We start from the raw sequence: 19279 nt of genomic DNA, 5'->3' as shown, positions 1-19279 counted from the left end.
TCAGAAGATGGAGTCAGGGGCAAAAAGGTCATTTTTATAATTTTTGAAAAATTTGGGGTGTTCACACCGACCTATTTATTAAATGGGTAACCCGGCACGACCCCATTCAATAAGCGGATTGGGTCGGGTAAACGGGTTGGTGGGTTAGCGGGCGGGTCAGGTTGGCGGTTGAGTCGGGGTCGGGTAAACGGGTTGGCGGGTCAGGTTCGGGTAAACGGGTTGACCCATCCACCTAACCCGTTTATTAAACGGGTCATCCGGGTTGGCATACCCCTAACACGAACCTGACCCGTTTAATAAACAGGTTAGGCGGGTCGACCCATTTATGACACGAACCCATTTAAGCCAAACCTCAACTCGCCTAAGAGGTGGGTTGGCGGGTCGTGTCAGGTTTTGCCACCCCTACTGGGATGGGTGTTTATGGAGTTTATGCATTTGAGGAAGTGTCAGCTACAAATCCATCCTTTAGTGTAAATACAAAAGAGAAAGAGCCTCACTTCCCATCCCAAATGCATAAATGCCCATCCTAGCGCTGAGATTCCAAACCGAACCACCATAGGCGTTTGACCCAGATTTTGCCTCGGGAACACCAAATGCATAAACCCCCATGCCGACGTCAAGATTCCAAACAAGCCCTAAGACGAAGAACCTTTAGCTCAGGCTCAATGTAGTTATAGCTCATGAGTACACATGAATAATGGGTTCACATAATAATCCACCACTATAAAAAGCTTTGTTCATGTATCAGAATCAGCAGCTGTATTATGATAAGGGATTCAAACTGGATTGGTTCGGATCTAGGATTGCTGAATCCAAGTAATTGAATATTTCTTAATTGGGTTCTGCTCCAGCCATATCTGACTCTTTTAGTGTCACTGTCACGTGTTTTACCAGTATCTTTATAACACAACCCTAGGATTATAACAAGTGTGACAAATATCGCGAGAAATTGCCTAAAAGTTTAAAATAGTAATTTCTCGCGAGATTTACAAAATATTGCGAGATTTATGAAAAAACATAAATACCGTGATTTAAACACGATATTTATGTTTTAAATGACTATTTATCACAAAAAAAACAGTGTATTTTTATTTTCAAATAATTTTTATTAATATTTTCTTATAAACAATAATTTTAATTAATTTTTTTATTGCCGAGATTTTGCCGAAAAAAATGCAAGATTTGTGGATTTTTTTAAATTTCTCATGAGTTTTTGAAAAACAAGAAATTGCCGATAAAAAAGTTTGTCACTATAGTTGTAACCCAAGTTTTAGGGTATGTCCATAAAAAATCTCGATCCAAATATGATTTGGATCAACCCATATCGTCCCGAGACATATGCCAGCCGAGTTTGAGTCACGATTTTTTGCCAGATATCTTATTAGACATGGCTTGAACCTAGTGTTTTATATGCATTTATGACGAGAGTAAGTGTTAAAACTAAACGAATCTGGATTTGAGATTTCATTTTCTTGACCCGGCAAAACTTGAACCCAAACCCCAATCCGAACCCCTGATGGGTCCGATACCCAACCCCTGGTAGACCTCATAGCCCGGGTCAGGGGAACGCATTCGGTCCGGGTCGGATAGCTCGAACCATATTGCCTCTCACTGTTCGTCATTTCCTAGGGCTTAGGGTTTCCCCCTTCGTTATTTAACTCCCTAGATCCGGACCGCCCATCTCTAAGGGGTTAGGGTTTCCACCTTTGTTATTTAACTCCCTAGATTCGATCCGTCCATCGCGAGAGGAGAAAGTGAGGAGTTGCAGAGTCTTTCCTGAAGCCCAAGAATGGTGCGTCTCTCTCTCTCTCTCGTTCGAAAACTAGATCGAATTCAGAAAGAAACGCCATGGATTTTGGGGCTTTGGTGATCTCGCATTATCGTGATTTGTTGTTTTTCATGTTTGTTTTGTGGTGCTTGCGTTGTTACTGGATGAATAAATCTGGTCTTATTACCAGTTGAGTAAGTTCGCATTGATTATAAATTTAGGGTTTAGCGTTAACCTTTTTGCTGGCTCTTTTTGTATTTTTTTCATATTTGTTCTCTTTACGTTGTTATCCTTGGGTAGTCTTAGGGTTTCTGAGATTGGTTTCATCTCATAAGCTCAAATATCACTGCTTTAAGTTCGATTTCTTTGTGGGCACTCGCTGGTGCGCTTTAAGTTTGGGTTTAACTAATGCTTCTTTATCTGGTCATTTCGGATCTTCCAGTATCCAATTGATTCGTTCCCTTGCAGCAAGAGTGAGAGCTTCCTTCCTTGATATTCTTATGCATCTGTCTGAAGCTTATGAGCTTTCAGATGCTTGTGAGGAAGCTTACACCTCTTCTAGTTTTTGAAGCTTTTATCTTCTGCTTTTTTACCATTTATTAGGTTGATTTGTTTTTACTTTTTTTGTTGCCATATCTACTCATTTAATGTGTTGCTGCATTTTGACATAGGGGTGAGTGTACCAATGATGACTTCGTAAACCTGTAATGATCGTGAAGATGATCACAGTAATGAACATCTAAGGGACTGAGGTGCTTAATTATATATACGATGGTTTGAACTTCTCTATGTACAGATTTCCTGAAGTTTTTTTAACATCTTTTAGGCTTTGTCTTATAACAATTTCACCACTATCCTGGCGACATTGTTACTGAATAGGAAGAGATTGGGATTTTCCTCACTGTGGAAGATGAGGTCCTTTTTTACATTTTTAGCATGCTTTGTGCTCTTGTTGCTTCCTTAATCTTGTGCGGCTGCTTAGCTTTTGTCTTTTGTGGCTTATTCAAGGGAAGCAAGATAGAAGGACCCCCTCGCTATCCATTTGCACGCATGTGCTGCATGTGGACGTTGGGGAGCTATATTGCTCCTGAAACCATATGAATGGAATGGAGATCGATGTCTTCCTGTAAATAGGCATATCTAACTGGCTGAACCTTTTTATTTACAATTCCTATCTTTCTCCTCAAGTTTAATGAGGGAAGTCGGTAGCTGCATAGGTACATTTTTATTTATTAACTAATTGAAAACCGCCTTTCATCCTGGATTTCCAGAAGTTTGCAGTAAGAACATCAGAAACACATTGGAAGATATTTCATTGAAAGGTATAATATTATGCCTCGTACTTCAAAATGCTTTTTGTTACTTCTACAATGAGGATTTTCTGTCTTAGAAAAAGGTTGACAGGGAAATCTTCCCTGTCATATATTTTGGTAAAAGGGTTTTTTATTCATGGTTTTTTGGATTGTATTAGACCCACTGTCCATGGTTGCTTTTTGTTGCATCTAAGCAAACACAGCAGGATCTCATTCTGTAGATTAAGGTAGTTTGGAATACGTTTTAGGTATTATAAACTGTGATGGGAGGAGGGAATTTCATGCTTCGGGTGCTCAACTATGTTGTCAATGACCTTGTCGTCAATGGCCTTGCCACCAGGTGAGCACCGTGACGTCATCGTTTATGCCATGCTTTCTGGATCAATCCCTTGTTTGCTTTTGTTTTATCTCTTTGTCCTCTTCGCAACATTTGATATAAATTTATTCATTTAAATATAGCTTTGGTCTCTCCTTTTAGCTGTCATTGTTGCTGCTTCTTAATCTGGTCTTAAGGATACTTTTTAGTTCCTTGTTGACTCGTTCCCTTGAAGCAATAGTAAAATTTTCATCTTTACTCGTCTGTCTATGTGAAAGTGGCCTTCTTGTGATGCTGCTTTCTGATGAATGGAGTGGTGCTACATTTGTCTTGTCGCCTTTGTTTTGTTTAGAAGGTTTGCAATTTTCTTCTGTTTCATATACTTGATGGTTGTTCTTTGCGGATCTTGTGTGTGTGTGTGTTGTTTGATAGCTACTATTTTTTTCTTTTACTTTTGTATAGTATGGGTTTTGCTGTTGCTTCTTATTCTGGTAATTTCGGATCATTTGGTATCCATTTGACCTGTTCCCTTGTAGCAAGAGTGAGCCTGTCATTCTTGTGCATCTCTCTGAAGTTTGTGAGCTATCAAAAGTTTGTCAGGAAGATGACACCTATTTTCTTCTTTGTAGCTTTTCTTTTTGTTTTGACTTTCATTTATTAGGTCGGTTTCTTTCCTTTACCATTGTCCTATATACTCGTTTAATGGCGTTGCTGCATTTTGACTTATTGTTAGTGCACCGGTGATGACTTCATAGACCTGTAATGATTGATAAGATGATCGCATTAATGAACATCTAAGGGACTGAGTTGCCTGATTATGCATACGATGGCTCGAACTTCTCTATGTATATAGATTTCCTGTGTGGGTTTTTTTCTTAAACATCTTTTAATCTTTGATTTACAATAGTTTCACCATGATCCTGGACACATTGTTAAGGCCACTGTTTTGTTGCAAATCCAGAAATTTAATTTTCTGGTTTTATAATTATTCAGTTTTTAGAAAACTCAATCTTTTTAATTCTGCAAAGTTATGGTGTTTGGATGTACTTCAAAATCTGGAAGAATTATCCAGCTTCTAGTTTTGGTTGGTTTTCTCAGCTTGAGATTTGCTTGTGACTGCGAATAAATTGTATCCCTAGGTTTAATGGCTGTAACACAGAACTTTTAAACATAGTGTAACACGGAAGAAACCTAGAAACATACTTCATTGTATCCCTAGGACTCCAGCCATGAGACCTGTTCAATCTTTTTGTTTGATCTGGATATTCTCATGTAGTTGAGAATTTAAGCACAAAGAAAAGAAAGGCAAGGATGATAAAACCAATAGTCAAAACAAACACATAATAATTTCTATATTCTTGTGAGATGTCTGTTGGCATCTCTTTCAGGCTTTTCATCAAACAGGTAACAGGCAACTTCACATTCTCCATATGTCTTTTTGTAACATTCAATGAAATGATTTCTGTTAATTTTAGTTTAACTATTCTTTTCCCTCGTGTCTTGCATCTCCCGAAAAGCGCCGGCCCCACTTCAATCTCCTTGACCCTACTCTTCATTTCATTCAACTACTAGAAAACCCCATCTGAAAGTTTATAGTTATTCACTAATTGGGCACTGCTTTTTCAGTCCGGCCTTCCAGAGGTTTGCGGTAAGAACATCAAAGAGATTGGAAGACACTTCATTGAAGGGTATATAATTCTAAGTTGTATTTGCAATCGATCTATGATGTTTTTCACGACTAAAACAGTAGGTTTTTTCTGTGTTTGTCCCCTACTATGACAAATTGTTTTTTGTTTAATTTTTTTTTTATGGGCTTTCTAGATTTGTCTTAGAGCCAATAAAGCCAGTGCGGCTAGGTCTCTGATCCTTGGGGTGATTTCTCGGTGTAAATATCAACAAAAATGGTAAAATGGCAAAGGCAGCCTGTTTTTAACGAATTTATCATTTCCTTGTCTCAGACGGGTTAGATCAAGTAGTATCGTTTCTCCCTAACTAATCATTTCTTATGGCTGCCCCAAGGGGTGTTGGCGTAGTAGGGTGGGGCCTTTGCTGCTAGATGGGCAGTCAAGGTTCTATTTGCATGGGTGTCGCCCCTCTGTGCAAGCCAATGCATAGCATAGGCCCCGGGACAGGGGTCCTAGCCTCCGAGTTTTAAGCGACTGGCACGATGACCATAGGTATGGCTGGCTGAGCCAGAGTGATCAGGTCTTCGTGCAGTTTTTTTGCGTTAAAATATAAAAAAAAAAGTCAGTTTTTTTATGGCGATTACTGAATCTAACCAATTGAATATTGCCTAATTGGTTTCAGCTTTGGTTTTAGAGACGGATGTTAAAAAAATAATACAAGATCCGGATCCAACCAGGTAATCTGATATGTTACATACACATCAAGTTTGGATGATCCATTGAACTTGGATTCGGTTGAGTTTCTGATTTGAAATCTGATGTAAGGCTACATGCCAGAGTCGACATCTGACTATTTATGGGATGACATTTTTTTTTGTTTATAACCCGAAGAAATTCCACCCAGGCACAGAGACGTAGTTGTTGTTCCAGACTCCAGTGGTGTCCCTGTGGAGCAAAATTCTAAGGCTAGCTACAGAATCTAACTAGATATATTCAGATTTAGACCCAAGGGGGTAGCGTAGTTGGAACAGGCCTCGACTGTAAGACGGGCAGTCAGGGTTCGATTCCTGTGGGCATTATAACTCTTGCATAAGCCGAAGCCGGTGGCTCCCTGGATCAAGGGTTGCACCCAGGGGTGGTTTCCCGTTCCTATATGGAAAACAAAATGTTAACCCCAACCCAATTCACTGACATCCCTAATTAGGAGATCCATTTAGGATCTGAACGCTTCTTCGGAGCCTTTTTTTCAAAAAATAGTTTCTTATTAACTTTAAGCTAAAAGAAAAATACAGACCCAAGTAATATGCAGCTCAGATTTGTGTTGTGATTTTTGCTGGATGTCCAACTTGATCTGAATTATGCAGTTTTAGTGAAACCAAACTCCTGAAACTATACGAGTTCGGGCTTGAAATGTCATTTTATTGCCGTAGCCGGGTTGGCGTAGTGGGGTGGGGGCCTCTCTGCACAAGCCAATGTGTAGCATAGGCCCTTAGGGCAGGGGTCCTAACCTCGAAGTTTTGAAAGAAAACCGCATAATACCGAAGAACAAATGCGCACCAGACAGTAGCACAATTAACGTGGTTCGGTGAGATATCACCTACATCCACAGTAGTTCTCACACACTTAACTCTACTTATGTGAGTTTCCCACTATTTAAAATTGAGTACACGTCTTTCGAAAACCTAAAAGACCCTTTTCTGGACCACCTCCTACAATCACGATATTCAGTTACATTTGATGGGATTTCTATCTTGAGAGGGTGACGATTTGCTGGAAGATTCTCATGGTTACAAGAGATAGAATTTTTATCTTGAGAGGAATACATTTTATCTAGATAGATCTTCTCGGCCTTATCCTTGGATGGTGTCACCTTTGGAGAGATGATGTTTGTATAATCACTTGCTTTGGTCTGTGGACAAGTTGGATCCGATTGTGTTTGGATCTAATCTGAAATGATTGAATCCATAGCTTTAACATCCCCCTCGCAAACTCAACGGTCCAGGGTCAATGTTGAGTTTGATGCGAAGCTCATAAAATTGAGCAATAGATAGTGGTTTAGTCATGATGTCAGTGATATGAACTTGAGAGGGAATATGACGAACATTTAACTACTTCTTGTGCATGCGATCTTAAACGAAATGAACATCAATATCCACATGTTTACAAAACTGAAGAAAGACAGGGTGAGCAACCATGTAGGTTGCACTCACATTATCACACTAGAGAACAGGTGGAGACTTTTGATAGATGCCAAGCTCTTCAAGAAGAAATTGGACTCAAACAAGTTCTTCAGCAGCATTAGCCACTGCTCGATATTCGACCTATGTGCTAGATCGAGCAATAGTGGGTTGCTTCTTAGAGTTTCAAGAAAGTAAGTTTCGACCAAGATAAGCAGTGTAACCTCTAGTGAATTTTTAATCATCGGGGCATCCTGCCGAGTCGACATATGAGTAAGTTGTCAAAGAGAGATCACTTGTAGGGCGAATAAGACAAAGAAAATGTTTAACCAGTGTCCAATGTTCAATAGAGGGGCAAGCCATAAATTGGTAGACTTTGTTAACAACATAGTGCAGATCAGGTATGGATAGGGTCAGATATTGGTGCACCTCGACAATGCCTTTGTACAAACTTGGATCGTGAAAACTAGGTCCAGAGTCCACAGAGTGTGATAATGGAGTTTAGGATGTTTAAGCTTCGGCCATATCAGTTCAACTTAGCATATCGACAATGTATTTTCATTGGGAGAGCATCAATCTATGAGGGTGGCGATGGCTTCAATGCTCAGGCAAAAATGGAGATCACCTAGATCCATGACTGCAAAGGTGTCACTTAGGTTGGAAACAAGATTAGTGATAAATGAATCAGAATTGCCACTAACAAGAATATCATACCAATAAAAAATTATTAAGTGATCCTTTCCGTAGAATAAATAGTGATGTGTCTCTCTGAGAGTTCACAAACCCATAGCAAACTGTTTGTTGCTGAGATGCTGGTACCAAGCTTTGGGTACCTATTTTAAGCCATTAATGGCATTCTGAAGGTAGCAAACATGATTTGGATAGTCTGAATCTTTAAATTTAAGTGTTTACTCCATATAAACCACTTCATGAAGATCACCATATAAAAAGGCATTTTAAACATCCAACTGTTTCACCGACCATTGATAACTAGTTGAAATGACCAAAACTGTGTGGATGGTAGTTGGTGTAACTACTGAATTAAATGTTTCAAAGTAGTCAATACCTTCTTCTTGATTATAGCCTTTTACGATGAGACACGCCTTATAACAATCTACAAATCCATTTGCCCTACGCTTGATTTTAAAAACCCATTTGCACCCAATAATGTTTTGAGACGAAGGAGGAGGTTCCAATGTCCATGTGGCATTATATTATAGGGTTGAGAATTCCTGCTTCACACTAATAAAGGTTTTGACTGACTTGTTTGAAGGTTTTGGGCTCAAAATCCTGGGTGAACTGAGACAAGAGGGCAATAGGTAAAGAATACAATGTGGACAAATAGACTTTGGGAATTTGAGTGCCATCTTGAGAGCGGGTAATCATGGAATGAATTCAAAGAGGCTTGACAGGTGGCATAGGATCTAAGTGAGGGTACGACGATACATCTATTGTAGACCAATTTGAGTGAGGTGTGGTAGATTCAATAACTTGACTTGCAAACTAATTGGCAAAGACAGTTCAAGCAAGACAGGAGTTAAGGATAGAGAGTTGTTGGTGGATGGTAGGGAATTGATAATGCAAGGGAGAGGTACAGGAGGATGACTGGTCTTGTTAGGTGAAGCGTATTTGGTGCGAAATGAGAATTATATCTGATCGAAAACTACATGACAAAAAATAATGATTTTCTCGGTAGTAATATTAAGACACTGGTATCCGTGGTGGAGGTTACTGTAAGCAAGAAATACATGTTTGACTAACTTATAGTCAAGTTTGTTTGAACAATATGGTCCGAGACACAAATAATATGCACTCCCAAAAATTTTAAAAAATTTATAATTAGGTTGTTATTTGAAGAAAACCTCAAACAAGGACTTATTCTGGATAATAGAAGATGGCAGACGATTAATAAAATAGACTACAGTACTGAATGCATAGGACCAATATTTTGTGGGAATAACAGTTTGGCTCATTAGACTCAACCCTATGTCGATGATGTGATGGTACTTCCTTTCAGCAACACCATTTTGCTCGTGTGCATATGGGCACACACCCTATGAGAAATTTTGTAATGATGCAAAAAGGAATCTAGCACTTTATATTCATCCCCTCCATCAGTTTGTAAGTTCTTTATTTTTCTTCCAAAAAGATTTTCAACTTTTGCCTTGAAAATACAAAAAACACTCTCAACATCATATATATATGGGTAATCATATATATATATATATATATATATATATATATATATATATATATATATATATTCATGTGAATTTTGAAAAGGCTTCAACAAAATAAACGTAATTTTGATACCGATCCAAACTAACAACCGAAGTAGGGCCCCACTGTAACATCCCAAAATTTTAACTGAAAAATACATGATTTTTTTAATTTTAATATGTAATTATCCAATAGTTTTGCCAATGAATAAGTTTCAATCGTGCCAAGTACTACACGGCCTGCCTGAGCATAAGTGCAACTTAGCCTTCTACTATCAAATCTAATATGAAATACTATTAACAAACTGATTGAGCACACTACATAAAAGAATTATTAAATTAAGTCTCATCAATGATATTGTTATAATCAAATCATGCTCTAAGGAGTCGGCCTGCACAAGCCACCGGTGTTTACTAGCTCCCTAGGACAATATTCGAGATAAGTCTACAAATTAACAAAACTTGTTTGATTCAAAATTATAGTAAAAATAATATTTAAAATTGGTTAAACAATTTGAGCGAGTTACAGGTATGTCAAAATGTCTTTACTGAACCAATCCATTCATTCAATAAATAAAATATTTAAAAGTATCAATTAACTAATATTAATAATTGGAAAAGTCAAAAACGACTTCTAGGGATCAATAGTTTATTCACATGCCACCCCCGCAGCATCCCGCAATTTCTCTAGCTCAAATATTTGTATTTATTTATTTAAATTTTATGGGGTCAGACTTTCATAGTCTCACTAGGAATCACATCAATAACACATATATACATAATACAAAGCATACATGCACATGCCATCAATAATCATAAGCATTCAATTAAATAGACAATTTGAGGGAACATAATATCCAATTATATCATAGTTAATCATCACATAATCAAGAACATGCTTTAAACACAATTGCAACTATGAACTTGCTTATAATATTTGTAAAGTGTATGTATTCAACTAATGCATTGTTTCACTTTTAACAGTTTAATAGGTACAACAAAAAATCACATAACCGAGTTCAAATCACTCAGGGTATATTATTCAATGTGTTTTAATTAAAACCAAGTGACAAGCTAATCTAAACCACCTATGAGTGATCCAACATCGAGAGAAACTCACCAACAACTACAAACAGGATCAATCATAACTCTGCAGAGACTTGAACGTACCACCTAGGACAAGTTTAGGTTGTCTAACCCCCCTTAACACTGTCGACTGGGGACTAGTGAGACCTTTCACGCACTAAATAAACAGGGTCCAAACAAGTTGTACCGCTGCCCTTTTCAAGGTAGGTAAAGGAAGTCCAATCATGCGAGTTCAACAATTAATTTCGCCCAGAACCGCTAATGTGATCCATCATCTCGTAATTTCAGTGACCAATTTTGCCCCAAATCTTCGTCAGGGTTCTCTTTATTAAGGCAATAGGTTAGTGGAACTAGGTTGTCCACCCTCACTGTGTCTAAGGTTCATACTTTTTGAAACAAATGCATGTTTGTTATTACACATGCACGCATGCACGCACGCACACACATGTCAAATTATATGCACAATGAGGGCATACTGCCCTCAACCATTATCACATGCACATTAGGATATCATATGCAATAATCACATGACCCTATATTATATTTTAACATTTATGCAATTAGAACCCCATATGCATCATATGCACACTTACTATACATCAAAGTCATATATGCATCGAGACATATCATATGCATACCATAAACATATTATTCCATACAAGCACATTTAGTTTATCAATTCATGTTCATCGTCATAACATAAAGCCGGCATAATCGCCAAGTGCATATTATAAACATCAATAAAAATACATATTGATATTTAATCATTCATGTACTCGTTTGATTCAATTTTGTAACTAACCCATGTCTCAACTGGTTCACTTTCGAAACTCAGACAACATAGACACAAGAGTTCGAACTCGGAACTGTAGAGATTGAATTTTATCAATCAGTGTAAATTTTATCTCAATCAGATTATAGTGAGAAAAAAACTATACTTTTTTACAGTATATGCACTGATGCATTAGCTAAACATAGCTACAAACCTTGCCTCATTTGAAGTTAAAAATGTGAAGAAATATTTATTTTACTGAAATTGATTTTTCTACCTATGAATTAGCTTGTCTGGTTCAGTCCCTTCAAAGAAGCCTCAAATAGTCAACCATACAAAACATATTGTAAATAAATTGACATATATGAAACAATCTGTCATAGAGATCATGCCCAAACTCTATCAGACCTGTGAATTAAAATTCAGGAAATGCAATTGATTTAGGTTTTTGGACAGGCAGGGTTGCTGAAACTTTCAGGTTTCTTGGCCAACTTTCATGATTTTTAACTCACATACCGTAATGAATTTATACACCAATTTTTTATTAAAATTCAACCATAACCATGGTATAAATTCTTATAAAAAAATTTATAATATAATACACAGCTGAAATACAGGATATCTATCAGGACTAAAATCCTATTTTGACTTCTGGTGACCATAACTTCTCATCTAGAACTCAAACGAAGCCAAAATTTCTCCTAGGACCTACTCAATAAGGATAAAACATTCTTCTAAAATATAATATTTTTTTTCAGGTCATTTGAGGATACAGTAAAGTTCTTGAAAAGTATTTTTGCCTATAAAAAAATAAGACAATGTGTTTTTTCATACAAAATCATGTATATTTCATATTTTCACAAAATAAACCATATAAACATAAATTTTATTATTCAATTCATCATGATAGATTCACTTAGTATAAACATGCATCAACAAATTCTTATGTTGCATATGAAATAATCCAACACATAAAAATTGAATATGAAACAACTAAGAAACTCAAAATTCCCAAAATCAAATTTTCATATTTAGGGTTTTTTTTTAAATTTTATTTTATTAAATTTCATAAATATAAATTATAATATGGTCTCAACATGCTAATAAGACAAAATACACATCTAATATAATCTGAAAATATAAATTATGTTGTTTACGAACTATGGTCAAGAAATAAGGTTTTTTGGAAATGATTTTTTTGATAAAATCGCGTTTTGGGGTCCCGTAGACCTCCAATAATACCTGATATAGAACCGAGCACATGGTTTGGACTAGTATCACCTCTAATACATATTTGAAATAATATTCTAGCATATGGATGCACCCTTTGTGTTACATACATATGCACATGTTGATGATTCCTTATATGAAATTGTGTAGATGGAAAAATCATTGGATGTTCAATGTGGGTGCATAGCTTCGCCACCAATGGATGTATAACCTCACCTCTAATATCTAATGAAGGTCTAAACCTAAGGTTTGAGGAAGAATAGGGTAGCAAGCGATGGAGAGATGAAATTGAGTGAGGGCTCTCATCCTCGCATTTTATAGACTTTCCTAAAGCCTCTTTCCCAAAAAGACTTCTACCTCTATAAGAGTTATATCCTTTCATGAGGCTTACAGACATGAAAACTCAACTGAATTAGACATTTAAATAGTTAATTTGATAGCCCTCGAAACGTAGATCAACGTGTTGGTCATGAATTTAATCATACATGCACAGATCAGACAAAATATTTAGTCAATATCAAAAAATATTTATTTTTAGGTTACAATTAGACATGAACTTTGGTCAACAATAAAACACTCAAATTAATACCAATTTGGGCGTGTAGATAGTCGATTTTCATGCACTCAAAATAAGGAATATCAAGGTCATCTGATTTAATTGATGGGCTACCGATTGACTAAAATTTTTGCCATAATAGTAATGACATTGTTCGGAGTGTCTCACCCTCTGAATTCAATCTATAAGAGATTTGATCAAAAGACTAAATAAAGTCTTGTCCAAACTCCTTAATTAAGAATTCATACCCAAAATATATTCCAAACTCAATTTAAATTCAATTAATATGGTTTGGATCTATATACATTATATCTAGAATACAGTAATTAATCTAAATATGTATTATATCTAAACACTAATGCTTTGACCTATATATGACCTATCAATAATCCATTATTTAAAAAAAATAGCAAATGATCTAGGATCCCCCTGGAAGATCTCTGTGAGTTCTGGAATAGTTACTTGGTGTAGAGGGTGCAACTAACCATTATACCCCTGGTTACCTCCATGCTTCCTGTGGGTCTGCATTGACACATGGCGCTCCATTAGGCTCGGCATGACTCTCTAGGCCCCATATACCACCATGGCATCCTATTAAGACTATGGGTTGGGTTTAAAATACAGTGCGGTCAATTTAAAAAAAAAAATTTATGGAATCGATCCAAGTGGAAAAACTCAAAATAGAGGTCAGTCTAATTCTAAAAACACTGATCAAACTTAAATCCAAAATCATCAAATCAGATCTTCTACGAAATCTACGACTGATAACAGATCTAACTAGAGTCTTATTTCAATGAGAAATCTTGAATTTCACCCAAATTTAATTAGATTTTAACTCAAATTTAACTTAAAATTTTTTCAAATTTTAAAATTAAAATAAACAAAATTCATAGATGCTACACCCACATATCTGAATAAATAAGTTTTAATTGTGCAAAAAAGTTATGAAAAGATGCATTAAAAGGAAGAGCATTACTTTTCCCTTATTGACAAACATTGCACACATTATTTTCAACCTTATGGTAATAAGGAATACCAAACCGATGCACAACCTTCTACACAATACGAATCGCTAGATGACCCAATCTCTGATACCATTGATCTAAAGACACCCTTTAACCTACTAATGCAAACTTCACATAGGGAAATTTATTTGATAATGTCCATCACTGCTCCTCCCTAGAATAAACTCTTTCCCTGATGCAGGATCCTTAATGCAATAATATTAAGGATGGAATTTAGACACAATGTTATTATCATAAGCAAACTTATTAACTGAAAGCAAAATTTGAGTAATATGTGAAACATGCAAAACATCTTTAAGTGCAAACTTTGAACCAGCAACAAATAATTGAGAAGAGTCAATACGATGTATTTTCAAACTTGTTCCATCACCTATTTTTATTTTTTATTGTGTCCTTTCTATCGTATGGATTGTTCATAGAGAGGGAGTTTAAGTCGTAAGTAACATGGTGGGAGGTGCTTGAATTGGTGTACCAGTTACCTTCATCAAGCAGGTTGACTGCAACTTGATAGGCTTGAGGGGGTAGTGATTCTCTAGGATTGTTGGAGTTCTTTGGAAATTTTTGAGTGATCTAAAAGCATTGCCTGGCCGTGTGTCCAAGTTTTTCACAATATTGACACACAACAATGCCACGATTTTGCTTATTTTGATCTTGACATCCCCGCCACTTTCCTATATAACATCCTCTATCCCTTTGATAAGACTGACCTTTGTTATTATTTTGGTAGGTCCTTGATTGACTACTAGAGTTTTGATGTTGCGCATAGTTCACAGCCGCAATAAAAGATAGATTCATTATGATCAATGTTCGTAAGCTGAGCTTCTTGGATCAGCAAGAGGTTGTGAAGTTCTTCAATGGTCATCGGTTCACTATGTGTGGAGATTGAGATTTTGAATGCTAAATATTTTTGGGGCGAAGCTCTCAGTAGGTGTAAGATCATGTCTTTATCGCTTACAGGCGTGAGGCCATGTCTAGCTGATGAAAGAGCAATTTGTCTCTTTAAAAGTATTAAGTAATAGATTTCGTGCCTTTTTTAAAACTGTGCAGTTATTCCTTTATTAGTTGCAATACCTTAGACCAAGATGACGCAACATATGTATTTTTTAGTGCACTCCATATTTTGAACGAGGACTTAATTCCAATGATTTGGGCATGCTCAAACTCAGAAAGTGATGAAATGATCTAGCAGAGTAGTAGTTGATCTTGCCATAGCCATATAAAGTAATAAGGATTAATAATAAAATAGTTTTGTCCAGGCATTTTTTTGACCCATCTACAAATCCATAGGGGTCATAAGGAGAGTAACATAGCAAAAAATTATCTGCTATCGATTTTGTGCTCAGAAAATGTTTTTAGTTAAGGCAGGTAAGATGAGTAAAACTGCATAACTTATCTGAGAGGAAGACACATACATGGTTCTAGCCGTTAATAATCAACAATGACAAACTTGAGAATGCCATAATATCGAAGAGAGAATGCACACCAGACAAGAGCACAATTAATGTGGTTCATTCATAATAGTTCTCACACACTCAACTCAAACTGTGTGAGTTTTCCACTATTTTAAAAATAAGTACACGTCTTTTGGAAATCCAAAAGACCTTTTTTCTAAATCGCCTCCTACAATTAGTTTATTCTGTTATGTTTGACATGATTTCTATCTTGAGAGGGGGATGATACAGTTTCTATCTTGAGAGGAATACAGTTTATCTAGATAGATCTTCTCAGCCTTATCATTGAATGGCATCACCTCTGGTGAAATAAAGTTTGTATCATCACTTGCTTTGGTTCACACGGATCAGTTGGGTTTGATTGTATTTAGATCCGATTTGAAATGATTAAACCCGTAGCTTTATCAAGCATTATGTTGTCGGCACGACGACCGCACGTAGATTAAGTCTTCTTGCCTGGTGTGGTTTCTTCAGGTTATAAATTTAAAACAACAACAACTTGTTATCCGGGTTGGGGGAGTTCGGGTACACCCTGATGGTCGAATACCTGACCTATTGACAGACCGCCTAGCCCGCGTCAGGGACACGCAACCGGTCCGGGTCGGATAGCCCGAACCATATTGCTGCTCACTGTTCGGGCTATCTTAAGATCCGAACCGTCCATCTCTATGGGGCTAGGGTTTCCACCTTTGTATTTTAAGTCCTGAGATCCTATGACGCCATGGAATTCGTGGGCAGGCAACGAGAGATGAAAGACCTTTCTGAGAGGAGAAAGGGGGGAGTTGCAGAGTCCTTCCTGAACCCCAAAAATGGTGCGTCTCTCTCTTTCTCTCTCAGCAACAACATCGTATAAACCCTAGCTCAAAAAGTAAACGGAGATCGATTTTCGGGCTTTCGTGATCTAAATTATCCTGATTTGCTGTTCTTCATGCTTGTTTTGTGGTGCTTACTTTGTTACTGGATGAATAAATCTGGACCCATTACAAATTGAGTAAGTTTGGATTAATTACAAACTTATGGTTTAGGGTTATAACGTTTTCGCTGTTTTGTTTTGTTTTGTTTTTTGTATTTTCTCATATCTGTTCTTCTCGCTATGTTGTTATTCTTGGGTAATCTTAGGGTTTCTGATTGGTTTCATCTCAGAAGCTCAAATGTCACGGTTTTAAGTCATGGGTAATCGCATATCTCCCGCACTTTTTTTTTTACCGCCTGGTCTATTTCGGGGCCGAATAGATACATGGTTATGATTTTGCTGTTGTTCAATGCTTGAGTTGGTACAGCATGAACTGATCTGGACTCATTAACAAATTCATGTTTCGGACTTTTAATCATTTTCGTCCATATTTTTTGTCTTGTTTCTTCCGTATGCATTCTTGTTGTGTTGTTGTTGTTGGTAATATCTCGCTGGCTTCATCCGTAGATTCTTTGTTTGGCCGCCTTTAGAGTTTGGGACTACTGTTTGCATCTCTTCTCTATTTTTCCTGTTTTTGTGTTTTCTATTCGATTCTCGGAGGTACTGTGTTCTCTTTATGTTTTTGTTTTGATTTTCGCTTTTCGTTGGGGCTGGGGAGAGGAAGCGATTGAGGTTTGGCATGGTAAGGTACCGGGGGCATGCCAAAGAGTTTGATGTTTGTGCACTACATTTCATTGGATGATCAACATGCACAAGTCTTGCCTTGACATGATCGCTACATTACACTTAACCGTCCCATTTGATTTGGAATCATTTCCCAAATCCCTAATCTATCATTTGCCTTGGATAGAAGCATTTGGAAAATTTTGACTCAATGTTCCCATTGGATTGAAATTGTTTCTCAGATCTATAATCTAGCATTTGCTTTGGATAGAAACATTCAGAGAAATATTTATACAGTTCTATGCTTCTGTTCCTCGAGTTTCCTCTAAGCTTTTAAGGTGGCAGATTTTGAAAACTGGTGCCTGGATTCACCATCAAATGCCCATCCATTTCAGGCGATTAGGTAATGCCTCATAGGGAGGTCATTGAACATGAAGGGTGATCTTTATTGGGAAGGAGATCCAGTGTACGGGGCAGAACGCCATTCCTATAAACAAAGGCGGTGGCCCCCTATTAAAGAGCGGCCCCCAGTGTACTGCCTTGCTACTGAAAGGCAGAACACTCTTGTGAGTTTTTACCCAAACTCAGAACCATGCCCCCCTTTATTGTGCTTGCAATAAGATTATTTGTGGTTTTGTGCTTGTATACTGCCAATAGCTGCATAATTAGCTTCCTTGCTGGATAATAGCACTAAGGGGTAGGAGGGATCATAAGTATACATGCTCCACCTGTAACTGGTATTGTGAATAGGTAGTTGTTTAACATGATGGGCCATTTGTAATGCTGAGCAATGTAACGAGACACTTGAAATGAGCTTAGGCCCAATCTGAGACATCAGGAGAGTTGGATGGTGGATCAGATAAGATAGACAAAGACATGGTTTCCACAAAATATCTATAATTATCAGAGCCATAACAACTGCCTTATCCACTACATTGATGAAGAGCCAAAATCTTCCTGTTCCCCTTTGATGTCTCAAGTCCCTTTCCTTGTGTCATCCTGAACAGGTTTTACCAAAAGGTTTTTACTCATATTGATCCACAGTTTCTGTGTTCCCTTAACTCACTCATCACAAATAATTCCTTCATAGTCTTCAAGTTTTGAAATGTGGGTGCAGCATCGTATTTTATTATGCTATGTCCATTGCAGAGAATAGGTTTGTGAAAATAATATGACATTGATATGGTATTTACTTATGCTATGTCCAATGTAGAGATTAAGCTTGTGGAAATAATAAGACATTGATTTGGTATTTTATTTTTAAATGTCGTAAAAGTGGCATTCTGATGTTAACTAGTGTTCATTTTGATTGAAATGCTCTTTTCAATGTGTAGAAATTGTTGTGCAATAATAGGAATCTATGGCATTCTGAACAGTTGACAGAGGCACAATTAGTGCTCACGTCTTTGTCTTATGGTTTCCTTTGGTTGAAATGTGCTTTTGGGTAGTAAGTGCTAAAAATTGATGATCTCTGCATAGAAAAAAATTAAGGTTGTGAGCTGCTTTATTCGGCTAGTTTTTTGTTTTTGGCCCAAATACATCCAAGTTTTATTTTCTACGATCATCCTTGGTGCCATCAGGCAAGCCCAATGACTTTTTTCTTTCCTTATTCTACTGTGGTTGGATTTATGGTTGTACCTTCCCTTTTTATCTAGCCTTTTCTCATTGTCAAGTAAAAACGTGATGAATATGGATCTGTCTTTAAATTATTTTTTCTGCTTCAGGCGCGAGGGTTGAAGAAGCATCTGAAGAGGCTCAATGCTCCGAAACATTGGATGCTTGACAAGTTGGGAGGAGCATTTGTAAGTACATTGCAGCATCCACCCCTACTCCTTTAAAACTACTTGGTTTAGCTATTCGACCTATTTTATCAATTCCTTATTACATAACGCTTGTTCTTTATAGGCACCCAAACCATCTTCTGGGCCACACAAGAGTCGTGAATGCTTGCCACTGATCCTCATCATCCGGAACAAACTCAAATATGCTTTGACATATAGAGATGTTGTCTCAATCCTGATGCAACGTCTTGTAACTGTAGATGGAAAAGTACGAACTGATCAAAAGTATCCTTGCGGGTTTATGGGTACGTTTCATTATGTTTGTTTTAAAAAGCTCAAACACCTTATGGTTTGCGACAGGAGTGGACGGTCTTAGTTTTAAAT

The 19279-nt window shown here is 37.1% G+C and overlaps 1 protein-coding gene and 2 non-coding genes across 14 annotated transcripts in view; all 3 read left to right on the top strand.

Annotated features, from left to right (window-relative positions):
* LOC149833848 (uncharacterized) overlaps positions 1-19066 on the top strand; it is a 38570-nt gene extending 19504 nt beyond the window's left edge. For 10 of the 12 annotated variants that reach the window (XR_016432723.1, XR_016432725.1, XR_016432724.1 and 7 more), the window contains 4 exons: positions 3040-3090; positions 3330-3421; positions 18839-18916; positions 19020-19066. The gene's annotated coding sequence lies outside the window, so the exon portion shown is untranslated. Of the gene's footprint in view, positions 1-3039; positions 3091-3329; positions 3422-18838; positions 18918-19019 lie in introns of those variants that run through there. The other 2 variants (XR_016432720.1, XR_016432721.1) reach the window with 2 other exon arrangements.
* Positions 2447-2525, top strand: LOC149833850 (small nucleolar RNA SNORD25). Its single transcript, XR_016432955.1, has one exon. It is a non-coding gene; the product is annotated as a small nucleolar RNA SNORD25 (small nucleolar RNA).
* Positions 4131-4209, top strand: LOC149833849 (small nucleolar RNA SNORD25). The gene has a single exon (XR_016432948.1). It is a non-coding gene; the product is annotated as a small nucleolar RNA SNORD25 (small nucleolar RNA).
* Positions 19067-19279: the final 213 nt, after the last annotated feature.

This window comes from Nuphar pumila, chromosome 6 (assembly GCF_984573655.1).
Source record: "Nuphar pumila chromosome 6, dmNupPumi1.hap1.1, whole genome shotgun sequence".
Taxonomy (NCBI): Eukaryota; Viridiplantae; Streptophyta; class Magnoliopsida; order Nymphaeales; family Nymphaeaceae; genus Nuphar; species Nuphar pumila.
This window is presented reverse-complemented; position numbering and strand designations above follow the sequence as displayed.